We start from the raw sequence: 18,506 nt of genomic DNA on the forward strand, positions 1-18,506 counted from the left end.
ATCAAAATCACAATATAGAATCACATTCAATCAAAATCACAATACAGAATCACATTCACTCAAATTTACAATACAGAATCACATTCAATCAAAATAACAATACAGAATCACATTCAATCAAAATTACAATACAGAATCACATTCAATCAAAATCACAATACAGAATCACATTTAATCAAAATTACAATACAGTATCACATTCAATCAAAATCACAATACAGAATCGCATTCAATCACATTACAGAATCACATTCAATCAAAATCACAATACAGAATCACATTCAATCAAAATTACAATACAGAATCACATTCAATCAAAATAACAATACAGAATCACATTTAATCAAAATTACAATACAGAATCACATTCAATCAAAATTACAATACAGTATCACATTCAATCAAAATCACAATACAGAATCGCATTCAATCACATTACAGAATCACATTCAATCAAAATCACAATACAGAATCACATTCAATCAAGATTACAATACAGAATCACATTCAATCAAGATTACAATACAGAATCACATTCAATCAAGATTACAATACAGAATCACATTCAATCAAAATTACAATACGGAATCACATTCAATCAAAATTACAATACAGAATCACATTCAATAAAAATTACAATACAGAATCACATTCAATCAAGATTACAATGCAGAATCACATTCAATCAAAATTACAATACAGAATCACATTCAATCAAAATTACAATACAGAATCACATTCAATCAAAATTATAATGCAGAATCACATTCAATCAAAATTACAATGCAGAATCACATTCAATCAAAATTACAATACAGAATCACATTCAATCAAAATTACAATACAGAATCACATTCAATCAAAATCACAATACAGAATCACATTCAATCAAAATCACAATACAGAATCACATTCAATCAAAATTACAATGCAGAATCACATTCAATCAAAATCACAATGCAGAATCACATTCAATCAAAATCACAATGCAGAATCACATTTCGTCAAAATTACAAAGCAGAATCACATTCAATCAAAATCACAATACAGAATCACATTCAATCAAAATCACAATGCAGAATCACATTTAGTCAAAATTACAAAGCAGAATCACATTCAATCAAAATCACAATACAGAATCACATTCAATCAAAATCACAACACAGAATCACATTCAATCAAAATCACAATGCAGAATCACATTCAATCAAAATCACAATACAGAATCACATTCAATCAAAATTACAATACAGAATCACATTCACTCAAATTTACAATACAGAATCACAATCAATCAAAATCACAATACAGAATCACATTCAATCAAAATCACAATACAGAATCACATTCAATCAAAATCACAATACAGAATCACATTCAATCACAATACAGAATCACATTCAATCAAAATCACAATACAGAATCACATTCAATCAAAATTACAATACAGAATCACATTCAATCAAAATAACAATACAGAATCACATTCAATCAAGATTACAATACAGAATCACATTCAATCAAGATTACAATACAGAATCACATTCAATCAAAATTACAATACAGAATCACATTCAATCAAAATTATAATGCAGAATCACATTCAATCAAATTTACAACACAGAATCACAATCAATCAAAGTCACAATACAGAATCACATTCAATCAAAATCACAATACAGAATCACATTCAATCAAAATCACAATACAGAATCACATTCACTTAAATTTACAATACAGAATCACATTCAATCAAAATAACAACAAAGAATCACATTCAATCAAAATAACAATACAGAATCACATTCAATCAAAATAACAATACAGAATCACATTCAATCAAGATTACAATACAGAATCACATTCAATCAAAATAACAATACAGAATCACATTCAATCAAAATCACAATGCAGAATCACATTCAATCAAAATAACAATACAGAATCACATTCAATCAAAATAACAATACAGAATCACATTCAATCAAAATAACAATACAGAATCACATTCAATCAAAATCACAATGCAGAATCACATTCAATCAAAATAACAATACAGAATCACATTCAATCAAAATTACAATACAGAATCACATTCAATCAAAATAACAATACAGAATCACATTCAATCAAAATCACAATACAGAATCACATTCAATCAAAATCACAATGCAGAATCACATTTAATCAAAATTACAATACAGTATCACATTCAATCAAAATCACAATACAGAATCGCATTCAATCACATTACAGAATCACATTCAATCAAAATCACAATACAGAATCACATTCAATCAAGATTACAATACAGAATCACATTCAATCAAGATTACAATACAGAATCACATTCAATCAAGATTACAATACAGAATCACATTCAATCAAAATTACAATACGGAATCACATTCAATCAAAATTACAATACAGAATCACATTCAATAAAAATTACAATACAGAATCACATTCAATCAAGATTACAATGCAGAATCACATTCAATCAAAATTACAATACAGAATCACATTCAATCAAAATTACAATACAGAATCACATTCAATCAAAATTATAATGCAGAATCACATTCAATCAAAATTACAATGCAGAATCACATTCAATCAAAATTACAATACAGAATCACATTCAATCAAAATTACAATACAGAATCACATTCAATCAAAATCACAATACAGAATCACATTCAATCAAAATCACAATACAGAATCACATTCAATCAAAATTACAATGCAGAATCACATTCAATCAAAATCACAATGCAGAATCACATTCAATCAAAATCACAATGCAGAATCACATTTCGTCAAAATTACAAAGCAGAATCACATTCAATCAAAATCACAATACAGAATCACATTCAATCAAAATCACAATGCAGAATCACATTTAGTCAAAATTACAAAGCAGAATCACATTCAATCAAAATCACAATACAGAATCACATTCAATCAAAATCACAACACAGAATCACATTCAATCAAAATCACAATGCAGAATCACATTCAATCAAAATCACAATACAGAATCACATTCAATCAAAATTACAATACAGAATCACATTCACTCAAATTTACAATACAGAATCACAATCAATCAAAATCACAATACAGAATCACATTCAATCAAAATCACAATACAGAATCACATTCAATCAAAATCACAATACAGAATCACATTCAATCACAATACAGAATCACATTCAATCAAAATCACAATACAGAATCACATTCAATCAAAATTACAATACAGAATCACATTCAATCAAAATAACAATACAGAATCACATTCAATCAAGATTACAATACAGAATCACATTCAATCAAGATTACAATACAGAATCACATTCAATCAAAATTACAATACAGAATCACATTCAATCAAAATTATAATGCAGAATCACATTCAATCAAATTTACAACACAGAATCACAATCAATCAAAGTCACAATACAGAATCACATTCAATCAAAATCACAATACAGAATCACATTCAATCAAAATCACAATACAGAATCACATTCACTTAAATTTACAATACAGAATCACATTCAATCAAAATAACAACAAAGAATCACATTCAATCAAAATAACAATACAGAATCACATTCAATCAAAATAACAATACAGAATCACATTCAATCAAGATTACAATACAGAATCACATTCAATCAAAATAACAATACAGAATCACATTCAATCAAAATCACAATGCAGAATCACATTCAATCAAAATAACAATACAGAATCACATTCAATCAAAATAACAATACAGAATCACATTCAATCAAAATAACAATACAGAATCACATTCAATCAAAATCACAATGCAGAATCACATTCAATCAAAATAACAATACAGAATCGCATTCAATCAAAATTACAATACAGAATCACATTCAATCAAAATAACAATACAGAATCACATTCAATCAAAATCACAATACAGAATCACATTCAATCAAAATCACAATGCAGAATCACATTTAATCAAAATTACAATACAGTATCACATTCAATCAAAATCACAATACAGAATCACATTCAATCACAATACAGAATCACATTCAATCAAAATCACAATACAGAATCACATTCAATCAAAATTACAATACAGAATCACATTCAATCAAAATAACAATACAGAATCACATTCAATCAAGATTACAATACAGAATCACATTCAATCAAGATTACAATACAGAATCACATTCAATCAAAATTACAATACAGAATCACATTCAATCAAAATTACAATGCAGAATCACATTCAATCAAAATTACAATACAGAATCACATTCAATCAAGATTACAATACAGAATCACATTCAATCAAAATTACAATGCAGAATCACATTCAATCAAATTTACAATACAGAATCACATTCAATCAAAATAACAACAAAGAATCACATTCAATCAAAATCACAATACAGAATCACATTCAATCAAAATCACAATACAGAATCACATTCAATCAAAATCACAATACAGAATCACATTCAATCACAATACAGAATCACATTCAATCAAAATCACAATACAGAATCACATTCAATCAAAATTACAATACAGAATCACATTCAATCAAAATAACAATACAGAATCACATTCAATCAAGATTACAATACAGAATCACATTCAATCAAGATTACAATACAGAATCACATTCAATCAAAATTACAATACAGAATCACATTCAATCAAAATTACAATGCAGAATCACATTCAATCAAAATTACAATACAGAATCACATTCAATCAAGATTACAATACAGAATCACATTCAATCAAAATTACAATGCAGAATCACATTCAATCAAATTTACAATACAGAATCACATTCAATCAAAATAACAACAAAGAATCACATTCAATCAAAATCACAATACAGAATCACATTCAATCAAAATCACAATACAGAATCACATTCAATCAAAATCACAATACAGAATCACATTCAATCAAAATCACAATACAGAATCACATTCAATCAAAATAACAATACAGAATCACATTCAATCAAAATCACAGTGCAGAATCACATTCACTCAAATTTACAATACAGAATCACATTCAATCAAAATCACAATACAGAATCACATTCAATCAAAATAACAATACAGAATCACATTCAATCAAAATTACAATACAGAATCACATTCAATCAAAATAACAATACAGAATCACATTCAATCAAAATCACAATACAGAATCACATTCAATCAAAATCACAATGCAGAATCACATTTAATCAAAATTACAATACAGTATCACATTCAATCAAAATCACAATGCAGAATCACATTCAATCACAAAACAGAATCACATTCAATTAAAATCACAATACAGAATCACATTCAATCAAAATTACAATACAGAATCACATTCAATCTAAATAACAATGCAGAATCACATTCAATCAAGATTACAATACAGAATTACATTCAATCAAGATTACAATACAGAATCACATTCAATCAAAATTACAATGCAGAATCACATTCAATCAAAATCACAATACAGAATCACATTCAATCAAGATTACAATACAGAATCACATTCAATCAAAATTACAATACAGAATCACATTCAATCAAAATCACAATACAGAATCACATTCAATCAAAATTACAATACAGAATCACATTCACTCAAATTTACAACACAGAATCACAATCAATCAAAGTCACAATACAGAATCACATTCAATCAAAATCACAATACAGAATCACATTCAATCAAAATCACAATACAGAATCACATTCAATCAAAATAACAACAAAGAATCACATTCAATCAAAATCACAATACAGAATCACATTCAATCAAAATAACAATACAGAATCACATTCAATCAAAATAACAATACAGAATCACATTCAATCAAAATCACAATACAGAATCACATTCAATCAAAATCACAATACAGAATCACATTCAATCAAAATAACAATACAGAATCACATTCAATCAAAATAACAACAAAGAATCACATTCAATCAAAATAACAATACAGAATCACATTCAATCAAAATAACAATACAGAATCACATTCAATCAAAATCACAATACAGAATCACATTCAATCAAAATCACAATACAGAATCACATTCAATCAAAATCACAATACAGAATCACATTCAATCAAAATCACAATACAGAATCACATTCACTCAAATTTACAATACAGAATCACATTCAATCAAAATAACAACAAAGAATCACATTCAATCAAAATCACAATACAGAATCACATTCAATCAAAATAACAATACAGAATCACATTCAATCAAAATAACAATACAGAATCACATTCAATCAAAATCACAATGCAGAATCACATTCAATCAAAATAACAATACAGAATCACATTCAATCAAAATAACAATACAGAATCACATTCAATCAAAATAACAATACAGAATCACATTCAATCAAAATCACAATGCAGAATCACATTCAATCAAAATAACAATACAGAATCACATTCAATCAAAATTACAATACAGAATCACATTCAATCAAAATAACAATACAGAATCACATTCAATCAAAATCACAATACAGAATCACATTCAATCAAAATCACAATGCAGAATCACATTTAATCAAAATTACAATACAGTATCACATTCAATCAAAATCACAATACAGAATCACATTCAATCACAATACAGAATCACATTCAATCAAAATCACAATACAGAATCACATTCAATCAAAATAACAATACAGAATCACATTCAATCAAAATCACAATACAGAATCACATTCAATCAAAATCACAATGCAGAATCACATTTAATCAAAATTACAATACAGTATCACATTCAATCAAAATCACAATACAGAATCACATTCAATCACAATACAGAATCACATTCAATCAAAATCACAATACAGAATCACATTCAATCAAAATTACAATACAGAATCACATTCAATCAAAATAACAATACAGAATCACATTCAATCAAGATTACAATACAGAATCACATTCAATCAAGATTACAATACAGAATCACATTCAATCAAAATTACAATACAGAATCACATTCAATCAAAATCACAATGCAGAATCACATTCAATCAAGATTACAATACAGAATCACATTCAATCAAAATTACAATACAGAATCACATTCAATCAAAATTACAATGCAGAATCACATTCAATCAAAATTACAATACAGAATCACATTCAATCAAGATTACAATACAGAATCACATTCAATCAAAATTACAATGCAGAATCACATTCAATCAAAATTACAATGCAGAATCACATTCAATCAAAATTACAATGCAGAATCACATTCAATCAAAATTACAATACAGAATCACATTCAATCAAAATTACAATGCAGAATCACATTCAATCAAAATCACAATACAGAATCACATTCAATCACAATACAGAATCACATTCAATCAAAATCACAATACAGAATCACATTCAATCAAAATTACAATGCAGAATCACATTCAATCAAAAGTACAATACAGAATCACATTCAATCAAAATTACAATACAGAATCACATTCAATCAAAATCACAATACAGAATCACATTCAATCAAAATCACAATACAGAATCACATTCAATCAAAATCACAATACAGAATCACATTTAATCAAAATTAATCACAGGAATCACCATAGGTCCAGTCTTGCATACCCTGATCTACCCCTCGTTTTTGGCCACATCACTATATGGTGAAGAATCACTTAAAAAATTTATACTAGCCGGATCTGGATCTTCACCAAAATGGAATCGATTCTTGCTTGTCCGATACCCAACCTGTCCAACAAGTTTCGTGCAAATCCATCCATAACTTTTTGAGATATCCTGCTGTGTATAGTTTTTGGCCCTATCTCCCAATGGTGAAGAATCACTTAAAAATTTAAATAATCCTCAGATCCGAATCCACATTCAGATCTTGACCAAAATCGAATCGTCCTTGTCACACACACAACCGGTCCACCAAGTTTCGTCCAAATCCGTCCACAACTTTTTGAGATATTGTGCTATGTATAGTTTTTTGGCCCTATCTCCCAATGCTGAAGTCACTGAAAAATTTGAGTACCCGGATTAGAATCCGGATCTTCACAAAAATCTAATCATTTCGTCCTTGTCACATACGCTACATTCCTGCCAAATTTCGTCAGAATCCGTCCACAACTTTTTGAGATATTTTGTTCACAAACGGACAAACAGACAGATAGACAGGGGTGAAAACATAACCTCCAATCAACCTTTGGTGGTGGAGGTGAATATTCGGTTTGTTGCCTGTTGGTTGCATCATTATGCTGTACACGACGGCAGCGATTTAGATAAGCTTCTAGGACTAGGTGCATTTTGGGGTAAAAGTTGTAAAGTTAATGTAAAAGCGCTGCATGGATGTATATACATTGTGGAGACACGATGGCTCGCTGGCGCGGTGACATCATTCCGCGCACCAAGAGGGTGTCCGCCACGCCCGAGGGGTAGGCATAGCCTCGGGATATACACGGGGCGCGCAGCCCCGAGCACCTCAGTGCTATAGTTGAGCTTTGGAATAAAGACTCTTTTTGGTTACCCGCGTTGTTGCTTATCTTCTTGGCAAACAAGTCGTGCGCATAGCACCGCACTTCACTGGTGACCTCGACGCTGGTTCAGCTGCCGCTGACCAACAGAACGCGCCAATGTCAAACAACGCGGTCGCGGTGAAGCTCCCTGAGTTTTGGGAAGCTCAGGCCGAGGTATGGTTCGTGCAGACCGAGGCACAGTTCCAACTTCGAGGCGTAACGGCGGATGAGACGCGTTATTACCACGTCATCGCCGCCCTCGGGCCCGGCACAGCCGCCCGAGTTGTGTCCGTCCTGCGGAACCCACTGGCCGACCACAGGTACGAGGCGCTCAAGCGTCTCCTCATCGCCACGTTCAGCCTCACGGAGTGCGAACGGGCAGACCGCCTCCTGGACCTTCCCGAACTCGGCGACACACGACCATCGGTCCAGATGGACTACATGCTGTCGTTGCTGGGTGACAAAGCCCCGGATTTTTTATTCCAGGCGCTCTTTCTACGCCAGCTACCGGCACAGGTACGCCTCGCGTTGGCCGGTTCCAAAATAAAGGAACCCCGCGCTCTGGCCATCCAGGCCGACAAGTTTTTCGCGGCTTGTGACACACGGGCGAGAGTCGGTGCGCCCGTCGCGGATCCCGAGGCTGATGCTGCTGCACACCTCGTGGCCGCCGCCATGCCCCGCCCACCACCATCGCGAAAACCGCGGCCTCCGCCTCCGCCGCAAACCTGGTGCCGTTTCCACGCCAGTTTTGGCCACAAGGCTAGGAATTGTTGCCCGCCGTGCTCGTTTGGCAAGTCGGGAAACTACCAAGCCGGCGCTCGGTAGCGGCCCTGAGCGTCGGCCATTCCGGCAGCCTCCTTTTTGTCACGGACACCTTGTCCGGGCGTCGCTTCCTCTGCGACACAGGCGCACAGGTGAGCGTTATCACCGCCTCCACGTCCGACAAGCGAACCGCGGGCCGGGGCCCCGCGTTGCTTGCAGCCAACGGTACACCCATACGCACATTCGGGAAGCGCTGCCTCTCCCTGCGGTTCGGAGGGCAACGCTTTCAATGGACGTTCGTAACCGCCAGCATGCCCATGGCATTGCTCGGTGCGGACTTCCTATGTGCAAATGGGTTGTTGGTGGACGTGAAGAACAGATGCCTCGTCCAGGCCGAAACGTTCAGCTCGCTTGCTTGCATGCTGAGCAGTTCGCTGGGCAGCTCCCTGAGCGGCTCACCAAGCGGCTCGCCAAGCGGCTTGCTGAGCGGTTCGGTCCCGGCGAGGTTGGTCTGTACGCTTCCGGCAGCGGACGAGTTCACCCGCCTCCTCGCCAGCTTCCCGGCCCTCACGGGGCCCACCTTCTCGGCGGTGGCCGTCAAGCACGGGGTGCAACATCACATCCCCACCGTCGGGCCACCGGTCTACGCCCGGGCACGCCGCCTCGAGCCGACGAAGCTCGCTGTGGCAAAGGCGGAGTTCGCTACGCTGGAGCGGCTGGGCATCGTACGGTGCTCCAAGAGCGCTTGGGCATCGCCACTGCACATCGTGCCGAAGCCCGGCGGGGGATGGCGGCCGTGCAGAGACTACCGCTGCCTCAACGATGCCACCACCCCCGACCGCTACCCGGTCCCTCACATTCAGGACCTTTCCGCCCGGTTGGTGAAAATGTCCTTCTTCTCTAAGGTGGACCTCATCCGCGGATACCACCAGGTCCCCGTCAGGCCGGAGGACATACCGAAGACGAAGAGGCCGAAGACCATTCGGCCTCTTCGAGTTTCTTCGGATGCCCTTCGGGTTGAAGAATTCAGGCGTTCAGACTCAGGCGTTCCAACGGTTGATGGACAGCGTCTTGCACGACATGGATTGCGTTTACGTCTACCTGGACGACATCCTCGTCGCCAGCGCGTCCCGCGAAGAGCACCTCCGCCACCTCCGCACGCTCTTCGAATGCCTGGGACAGCATGGCCTGATCGTAAACCCCGCCAAGTGCCGGTTCGGCGTCGCCGAAATCGACTTTTTGGGGCACCGCGTCACCAGGCATGGGGCCACCCCTTACCGGCAAAGGTGGAGGCGGTCAAGGGGTTTCCGTGCCCCTGCATGATCAGGGGGCTCCAGGAGTTCCTGGGCATGGTAAACTTTTACCACCGTTTCCTGCCCCGCGTCGCCCAGCTCCTGCGCCCCCTGCACGAGGCCCTCCGGGGGAAGCCAGGCAAAGGTGACGTTGTTTGGACCGAGCAGATGGACGCGGCATTCGCGGGCGCGAAGCTCGCCTTGGCTAACGCACCATGCTCGCGCACCCGGCGCTCGATGCACCGATCGCCCTCACGACCGACGTGTCGGACTACGCGGTGGGCGCGGTGCACGAGCAATAGATGCGTGGTGCTTGGCAACCGCTGGCGTTTTTCAGCCGGCAGCTACGCCCGCACGAACGCCGGTACAGCACCTTCGACCGCGAGTTGCTCGGCCTCCACCTGGTGGTCCGGCACTTCCGCCATCTGCTCGAGGGCCGTTCGTTCACGGCCTTCGTCAACCACAAGCCCCTGGTCTTTGCGATGGCCAAGGTCGCCGAGCCATGGTCGGCCCGGCAGCAGCGTCACCTCTCGGCCGTGTCCGAGTACACGACGGACATCCGGCACGTCGCGGGAAAGGACAACCCGGTGGCGGATTGCCTTTCCCGGTCCGTCGCCCACGCGGTCCACCTCGGGATCGACTATGCCCGGATGGCGGCGGACCAGACCGCCGACCCCGACGTCCAGGCCTTGCGGACCGCCGTCACGGACCTCCTTGTCACCGAGGTGCCGTTCGACGGCGCGGGCACGGCCCTCTTGTGCGATGTCTCCCTCGGGCGGCCTCGCCCCATTGTGCCCGCGGACTGGCAGCGCCGGGTTTTTGACGCCATCCACGGCCTGTCCCACCCGGGCATGAAGGCCTCCCAGAGGTTGGTCGCCGACAAGTTCGTCTGGCATGGCCTCCGGAAGGCCGTCCGCAATTGGACCAGGACGTGCCTCACGTGCCAGCGCGCGAAGGTGCACCGCCACACCCAGGCCCCGTTGGCCCCGTTCACGGTGCCCGAACGTCGGTTCGACCATGTTCATGTGGACTTGGTGGGACCTCTGCCCCCCTCGCGGGGTTTCACACACGTCCTCACCATGGTGGACCGCACCAGCCGGTGGCCGGAGGTCGTGTCTTTGGCGGTGATGGACGTCGCGCAGGCGTTCTTCGCCACCTGGGTTGCCCGGTTCGGCGCCCCCTCGGACATCTCGTCCGACCGCGGCCCCCAGTTCACCTCGGAGCTCTGGGGGGCGGGGGCTCGGCGTCCAGCTGCACCGCACCACTGCTTACCACCCACAGGCCAACGGCCTGTGCGAGCGCTTCCACCGCTCCTTGAAGGCCGTGCTCCGGGCCACCCTCCGCGACGGCGGCTGGGTCAACAGGCTCCCCTGGGTCCTGCTGGGCCTCCGGACGGCGCCCAAGGACGACCTGCGTGCATCCGCGGCGGAGTTGGTCTTCGGACAACCACTGCGGGTGCCGGGCGAGTTCCTCCCCGACTCCACGGCACCATGGTCCGTGGCGCAGCAGCGCTCCGCACTGCAGGAGACCGCCCGGAGGTTCACCCCGGTGCCGACGGCGCACCACGGGTGCCCGCCAACGCACGTCACCCCGGAGCTTCGCACGGCGGAGTACGTGTTCGTCCGCCACGACGCCCACCGGACACCGCTGCGGCCCCCGTACGATGGGCCCTTCCGCATGCTGGAGACCGGGGCGAAACACTTCACCCTCGACATCGGCGGTACTCCTGACCGCGTTTCCGTGGACCGCCTCAAGCCGGCCCACCTCGACGTGGACCACCCCCCGCCAGTGGCTCGGCCCCCGCGGCGGGGGGCGGACCTCCAGCACCGCCCGGCCCCGCTGGCATGCCCCCCCCCCCCCCCCCGGTCCTGCACCCATCCCAGGTGCCGCCGGAGGCATCCCAGATGACATCCCGGCATCCCAGACACCGCCAGCCGCCAGAGGGCGCTTCGGCCGGGTCATCCGTTTGCCCCACAAACTGACCCTTCAGGTGCGCGGGAATTCTGGGGGGGCGCGTGTGGCGGACACGATGGCTCGCTGGCGTGGTGACATCATTCCGCGCACCAAGAGGGTGTCGGCCACACCCGAGGGGTAGGCGCGGCCTCGGGATATACACGGGGCGCGCAGCCCCGAGCACCTCAGTGCTATAGTTGAGCTTTGGAATAAAGACTCTTTTTGGTTACCCGCGTTGTTGCTTATCTTCTTGGCAAACAAGTCGTGCGCATAGCACCGCACTTCAACATGATATATAAATGCTTGTTCAAATTTATTGTCCAACTCGAACGCCACTCAGTGGAGCGCATACTCCCGCCGTGGGTCAAGTTGGAATAGTACGATTTCACAAAAGTTTGAGGGAGCAGTTCAGTGACAACACAAGACAAGACAACACAAGACAGACACTGCACAGATATATATTTAGAATATATAGAAGATAATGTTAAAAAAAACAAGGCAATTTCACTTACATTTTCGGATTCAGCGTTCAATTCTATATAAGTGAGTGTATTTTGAGGCATGTGTGACTTCAAATAAAATTGTAAGCCAGGAAAACATTCGTTTCATTCCTTAGGGATACAACATGTAAAACTGGCCCAAACGTCAAAACAAAACTCGCTCATTTTAAGTCGTACAAGCTAATGCGACCACTCATTCTTCTGGGAAGAATCCCGTGCACATGCTTGCCACACTTATAACTCACCTAAGTCTTTATAAGTTCATCAAATACTGACACCGCGATTGACATTCGCTGAGGTAAATGTTGATATATCTTCTGAGGTAAAAAAACCAAAAACCAGTTTTAAAGCATTATACGTATCAAACGATACATTTTATGAAACGGGAAAACCGAATACATACTTTGGTGGTTTAAAAATGACAGAATATGTCTTTATTAGAAAGAAAAATAAGAACCTTGAAGACGACGCTGTTAACAAAATACACCGCTCTAACGCATAACCACGAGTTTAAACTACATTTACAACAAATATGAAAACTATTTTCATATCACAATGTTAAATATAGAATATATAGAAGATAATGTTAAAAAAAAATGAGCCCTATCTCCTACTGGTAAACAATCCTTCAAAAAATTCCTGGATCCGGAATAATATCCTGAGCTTCATCAAAAACTCAAAATTCGGCTTGGGAACCGGGTTAATCGAATTCAGCATAGTGTAGAGCTATGCTCGCACGATAAAGCCGGACAAAATGGGCGACACCAGGAACGAAGTTTCACTGAGCTATTTATTCTAGCTCAACTCGAAAGAACTCAAAAGCACTGAATAGCCCGTTAACACGGGCAGCAATTTATATCAAAAGTTCACCACACAAAAGCCACGCCTCTCAGGTGGGGCGTGGTATGCAAATAAGTCAGCCACGCCTCTCAACGGGGCGTGGTATGCAAATCGAGAGTCCGCCCGGGCAAGGCAAGTCCGGACACGTCTGGGCAAGTAACCGCCTGCCGGTTACGTTATCGGCCAGTAAGGTGATTGTGTCATGCTTCCGGTAACCGCAACATTCGCCCCCCCAGAATTAACTTGCACCAGGAGAGTCAGTTTGAGGGGGGTCTTGATGACCCGGCCGAAACGACCCCTGGCGATTCGTGTGGGGGTGGCAGGTGGCGTGGCGGTGGATGGTCGGGCGGGGGGCTTGGTTGACGGGGGACGGCCCCGTCGTGGAGGAAGGGCCAACCGTGGAGGTTGGTCGAGGTCCAAATGGGCCGGCTTGAGGCGGTCCACGGAGATGCGGTCCGGTTTGCTGCCGATGTCAATGATGAACGACTTGTCGTCCCTCTTCAGGACCCGGAAAGGTCCATCGTACGGCGGCCGGAGCGGTCCCCGGTATGCGTCGTTCCGGATAAAAACGTACTCCGCAGTGCGAAGTGCTGGGGGGACGTGGGGTTGGGGGCAGCCGTGGTGGGACGTGGGCACGGGGGCAAATCCCCTGGCGGCCACCTGGAGGACCGAGCGTTGGCGAGCCGCGGACCAGGGGCTGGTGGCGTCAGGGATGAACTCGCCCGGCACGCGCAGTGGCTGGCCGTAGACCAGCTCGGCGGTGGAAGCCTGGAGGTCCTCTTTAGGGTCCGTTCAGAGGCCCAATAGGACCCACAGGAGCCTGTCGGCCCAACCGTCGTCCTGGAGGCTGGCCCTGAGAGCGGCCTTCATCGAGCGGTGGAACCGCTCGCACAAGCCGTTGGCTTGGGGGTGGTAGGCCGTGGTGCGGTGTAGCTTGACCCCCAAGGCCTGGGCGACCACGCCCCAAAGCTCGGAGGTGAATTGCGGGCCTCTGTCGGAGGAGATGTCCGAGGGGGTGCCGAAACGGGCAATCCATGTGCCAATGAAGGCCTGCGCCACGTCGGCGGATGTTGTTGATGCCAGCGGGACGGCCTCCGGCCACCTGGTGGTACTGTCCACCATCGTGAGGAGGTGGGTGAAGCCCCGCGAGGAGGGAAGGGGTCCCACCAGGTCCACATTGACGTGGTCGAAGCACCGCGCGGGCACGTCGAATGGTGCCAACGGGGCCTGGGTGTGCCGGTGGACCTTCGCGCGCTGGCACGCGACACAGGCGTTGGCCCAGTCGCGGACGTCCTTACGGAGCCCGTGCCAGACGAACTTTGCTGCCACGAGCTTCTGCGACGCTTTCCGGCCCGGGTGGGAAAGGCCGTGAAGGGCGTCAAAAATGTGCCGCTGCCATCCGGTGGGCACGATGGGGCGAGGTTGTCCCAGGGAAACGTCGCACAGGAGAACTGTGCCTGTGTCCTCGAAGGGGACGCGGCCAACCGCAGGCCTGTGTCCGCTGTCCGGAGGGCTTGCACTGTGGGGTCGGCGGTCTGGTCGGCCGCCATGCGGGTGAAGTCCACAGCGAGGTGGACGGCGTTCGCGCCGGACCGGGAGAGGCAATCGGCCACAGCGTTGTCCTTGCCCGCGACGTGCCGGATGTCCGTCGTAAATTCGGATACGGCGGAGAGGTGGCGCTGCTGGCGGGCCGACCACGGCTCTGCAACCTTAGCCATGGCGAAGACCAGGGGTTTGTGGTCCACAAACGCCGTGAACAGGCAGCCCTCTAATAGATGGCGGAAGTGGCAAACGGCCAGGTAAAGGCCGAGGAGCTGGCGGTCGAAAGCGCTATACTTGTGCTCGTTAGGGCGAAGCTGCCGGCTGAAGAAGGCCAGCGGTTGCCAAGCCCCGTTCACCCACTGTTCATGCACGGTGCCCACCGCATAGTCGGAAGCGTCCGTGGTGAGGGCGATGGGTGCGTCGAGCGCCGGTGCGCCAGCATGGTCGCGTTGGCGAGGGTCAGCTTAGCGCCCGTGAACGCCGAGTCCATCTCTTTGGTCCAGGCGATGTCGTGCTTGGCCGGCTTGCCCTGGAGGGCTTCGTACAGGGGGCGCATGAGTTGGGCGGCGCGAGGCACAAACCGGTGGTAGAAAAGTACCATCCCCAAAAATTCCTGTAGGGCCTTGATGGAGCGGGGGCACGGGAAACTTGTGACTGCCTCCACCTTGGTCGGCAGTGGGACGGCCCCGCGCTTTGTGATGCGGTGCCCCAGGAAGTCGACGGCCTTTACGCCAAACTGGCATTTCGCCGGGTTGATGATGAGGCCGTGCTGGCCGAGGCGCTCAAAAAGCGTGCGCAGGTGGATGAGGTGCTCTGCCCGGGAAATGCTGGCGACGAGAATGTCGTACAAGTAGACGAAAAGGAAGGTGAGGTTGCGCAGCACGCTGTGCATCAGCCGCTGGAAGGCCTGCGCCGCGTTCTTAAGGCCGAACGGCATGCGAAGGAACTCGAAGAGGCCAAAAGGTGTAATTACCGCCGTCTTCGGCACGTCGGCCGGACGGATACCTGGTGGTAGCCCCGAATGAGGTCGACCTTGGAAAAGATCACCCGCCCCGCCAAACGGGCGGAAAAGTCCTGTATGTGTGGTATCGGGTACCAGTTGGGGGTGGTGGCATCGTTGAGGCGGCGGTAATCGCCGCATCGTCGCCATCCGCCACCTGGTTTGGGCACGTTGTGCAGGGGCGAGGCCCATGCGCTATTCGAGCGCCGCACAATGCCCAATCGCTCCAGCGCATCGAATTCCGCCTTCGCCACGGCGAATTTGGTCGGGTCGGGGCGACGAGCCCTGACGTGGACCTGTGGTCGGGATGTGGTGTTCGACGCCGTGTTTGACGGCGACAGCCGAAAACGTCTGCTGCGTGAGGGCAGGAAACTCGGCGAGCAGGCGGGTGAAATCGTCCGCGGCCGGGAGCGCGCAGGCTAGCTTGGTTGGTGCGGAGCCGCTCAATGAGCACGCGAGCGAGCTGAAGGTCTCCGCGTTCATGAGCCGACGCCGTTTGACGTCCACCAAAAGCCCATGCACGCACAGAAAATCTGCACCCAGCAAGGCCATGGGCACGTTCGCCGTGATGAAGTTCCACCTGAAGCGCTGGCCCCCGAAGCAGAATGCGACGCTGCGCGAACCGAAGGTGCGGATGGAGGAGCCGTTTGCGGCGACCAAGGCGGAGCCGCAAAGTGCGGCCAGTTTGTCCTGCACCGAGGCGGGTATCACGCTCAGCTGAGCGCCGGTGTCGCACAAAAAACGCCGCCCGGACGCTGTGTCCGCAATAAACAGAAGGCTGCCTGAATGGCCGACACTCATGGCAGGCAGCGAGCGCCGGCCTGGTCGTTTCCCAACCTGCCGAAAGTGCACGGTGGGCGGCACGTTCTGGCCTTCTGCCCGAACCTGGCGTGGTAGTAGCACATGGTTCGCTCTGGTGGAGGCTCCGGCGGTCGCGTCGGGTTAGGTCAACGGGGCGTCGCGGCGGCCGCTGCCACCAGTGGCGCTAACTCGGCCGGTGGTGGCGCCGGTCGTGGCGCGGGCGTTGCCTCGGTCGGCCCAGGGTTCCAAGTGGCCGCTCCGACGTGTCGCCTGGCCGAGAAAAATTTATGGGCCTCCTTGGCCAGGGCGCGAGGGTCCGTGATGGGCGAGTTAGCCAAAGCTAACCGTACATGCCCGGGTAGCTGCCGGAGGAACAGCTCGCGGAAGAGGAAATCTGGGCTGTGGTCACAGAGTAGAGCAAGCATGTGGTCCATGCGTTCGGATGGACGGGCCTCACCCAGCTCCGGGAGGTCGAGCAGTTGTCGCGCGCGTTCAGTCTCCGTGAGTCCAAACGCACCGAGGAGTAAGCCTTTGAGCGCGCCGTATTTGTCGGCGTTCGGCGGGTTCTGTAGGAAGCTCAGGACCCGGGCAGCGGTGGAGGCGTTGAGCGCGGAGACCACATGGTGGTAGCGCATCGTGTCCTCCGTAATGTTCCGCAGGGCGAATTGAGAATCTGCTTGGGCGAACCAGACGGCTGCGTGCGATTCCCAAAAGCCAGGGAGATTCAAAGCTACAGATGACTCCATCACCATGTTCTTGAAAAGGGGTCACCAATTGTGGAGCTATGCTCGCACGATAAAGCCGGACAAAATGGACGACACTCGGAACGAAGTTTCACTGAGCTATTTATTCTGGCTCAACTCGAAAGAACTCAAAAGCACTGAATAGCCCGTTAACACGGGCGGCAATTTATATCAAAAGTTCACCACACAAAAGCCACGCCTCTCAGGCGGGGCGTGGTATCCAAATAATTCAGCCACGCCTCTCAATGGGGCGTGTTATGCAAATCGAGAGTCCGCTCGGGCAAGGCAAGTCCGGACACGTCCGGGCGAGTCCGGGCAAGTAACCGCCCGCCGCCGGTTACGTCATCGGCCGGTGCAAGGTGATTGTGTCATGCTTCCGGTAACCGCTACAATAGCCTAATTATGTTAAAAAGTGAGGTTCCCAACTTTTACCCAAAAATGCACCGAACATTCACATTTCTCAGAAATCCGTCTAGTCTATGAAGCACTT

The 18,506-nt window shown here is 46.1% G+C and overlaps 1 protein-coding gene across 1 annotated transcript in view; it reads right to left on the reverse strand.

Annotated features, from left to right (window-relative positions):
• LOC144892245 (uncharacterized) overlaps positions 1-18,506 on the reverse strand; it is a 157,595-nt gene that overhangs the window by 133,655 nt on the left and 5,434 nt on the right. The window lies entirely within an intron of this gene.

The sequence above is a fragment of the Myxine glutinosa genome, chromosome 5 (assembly GCF_964187855.1).
Source record: "Myxine glutinosa chromosome 5, kmMyxGlut1.1, whole genome shotgun sequence".
Taxonomy (NCBI): Eukaryota; Metazoa; Chordata; class Myxini; order Myxiniformes; family Myxinidae; genus Myxine; species Myxine glutinosa.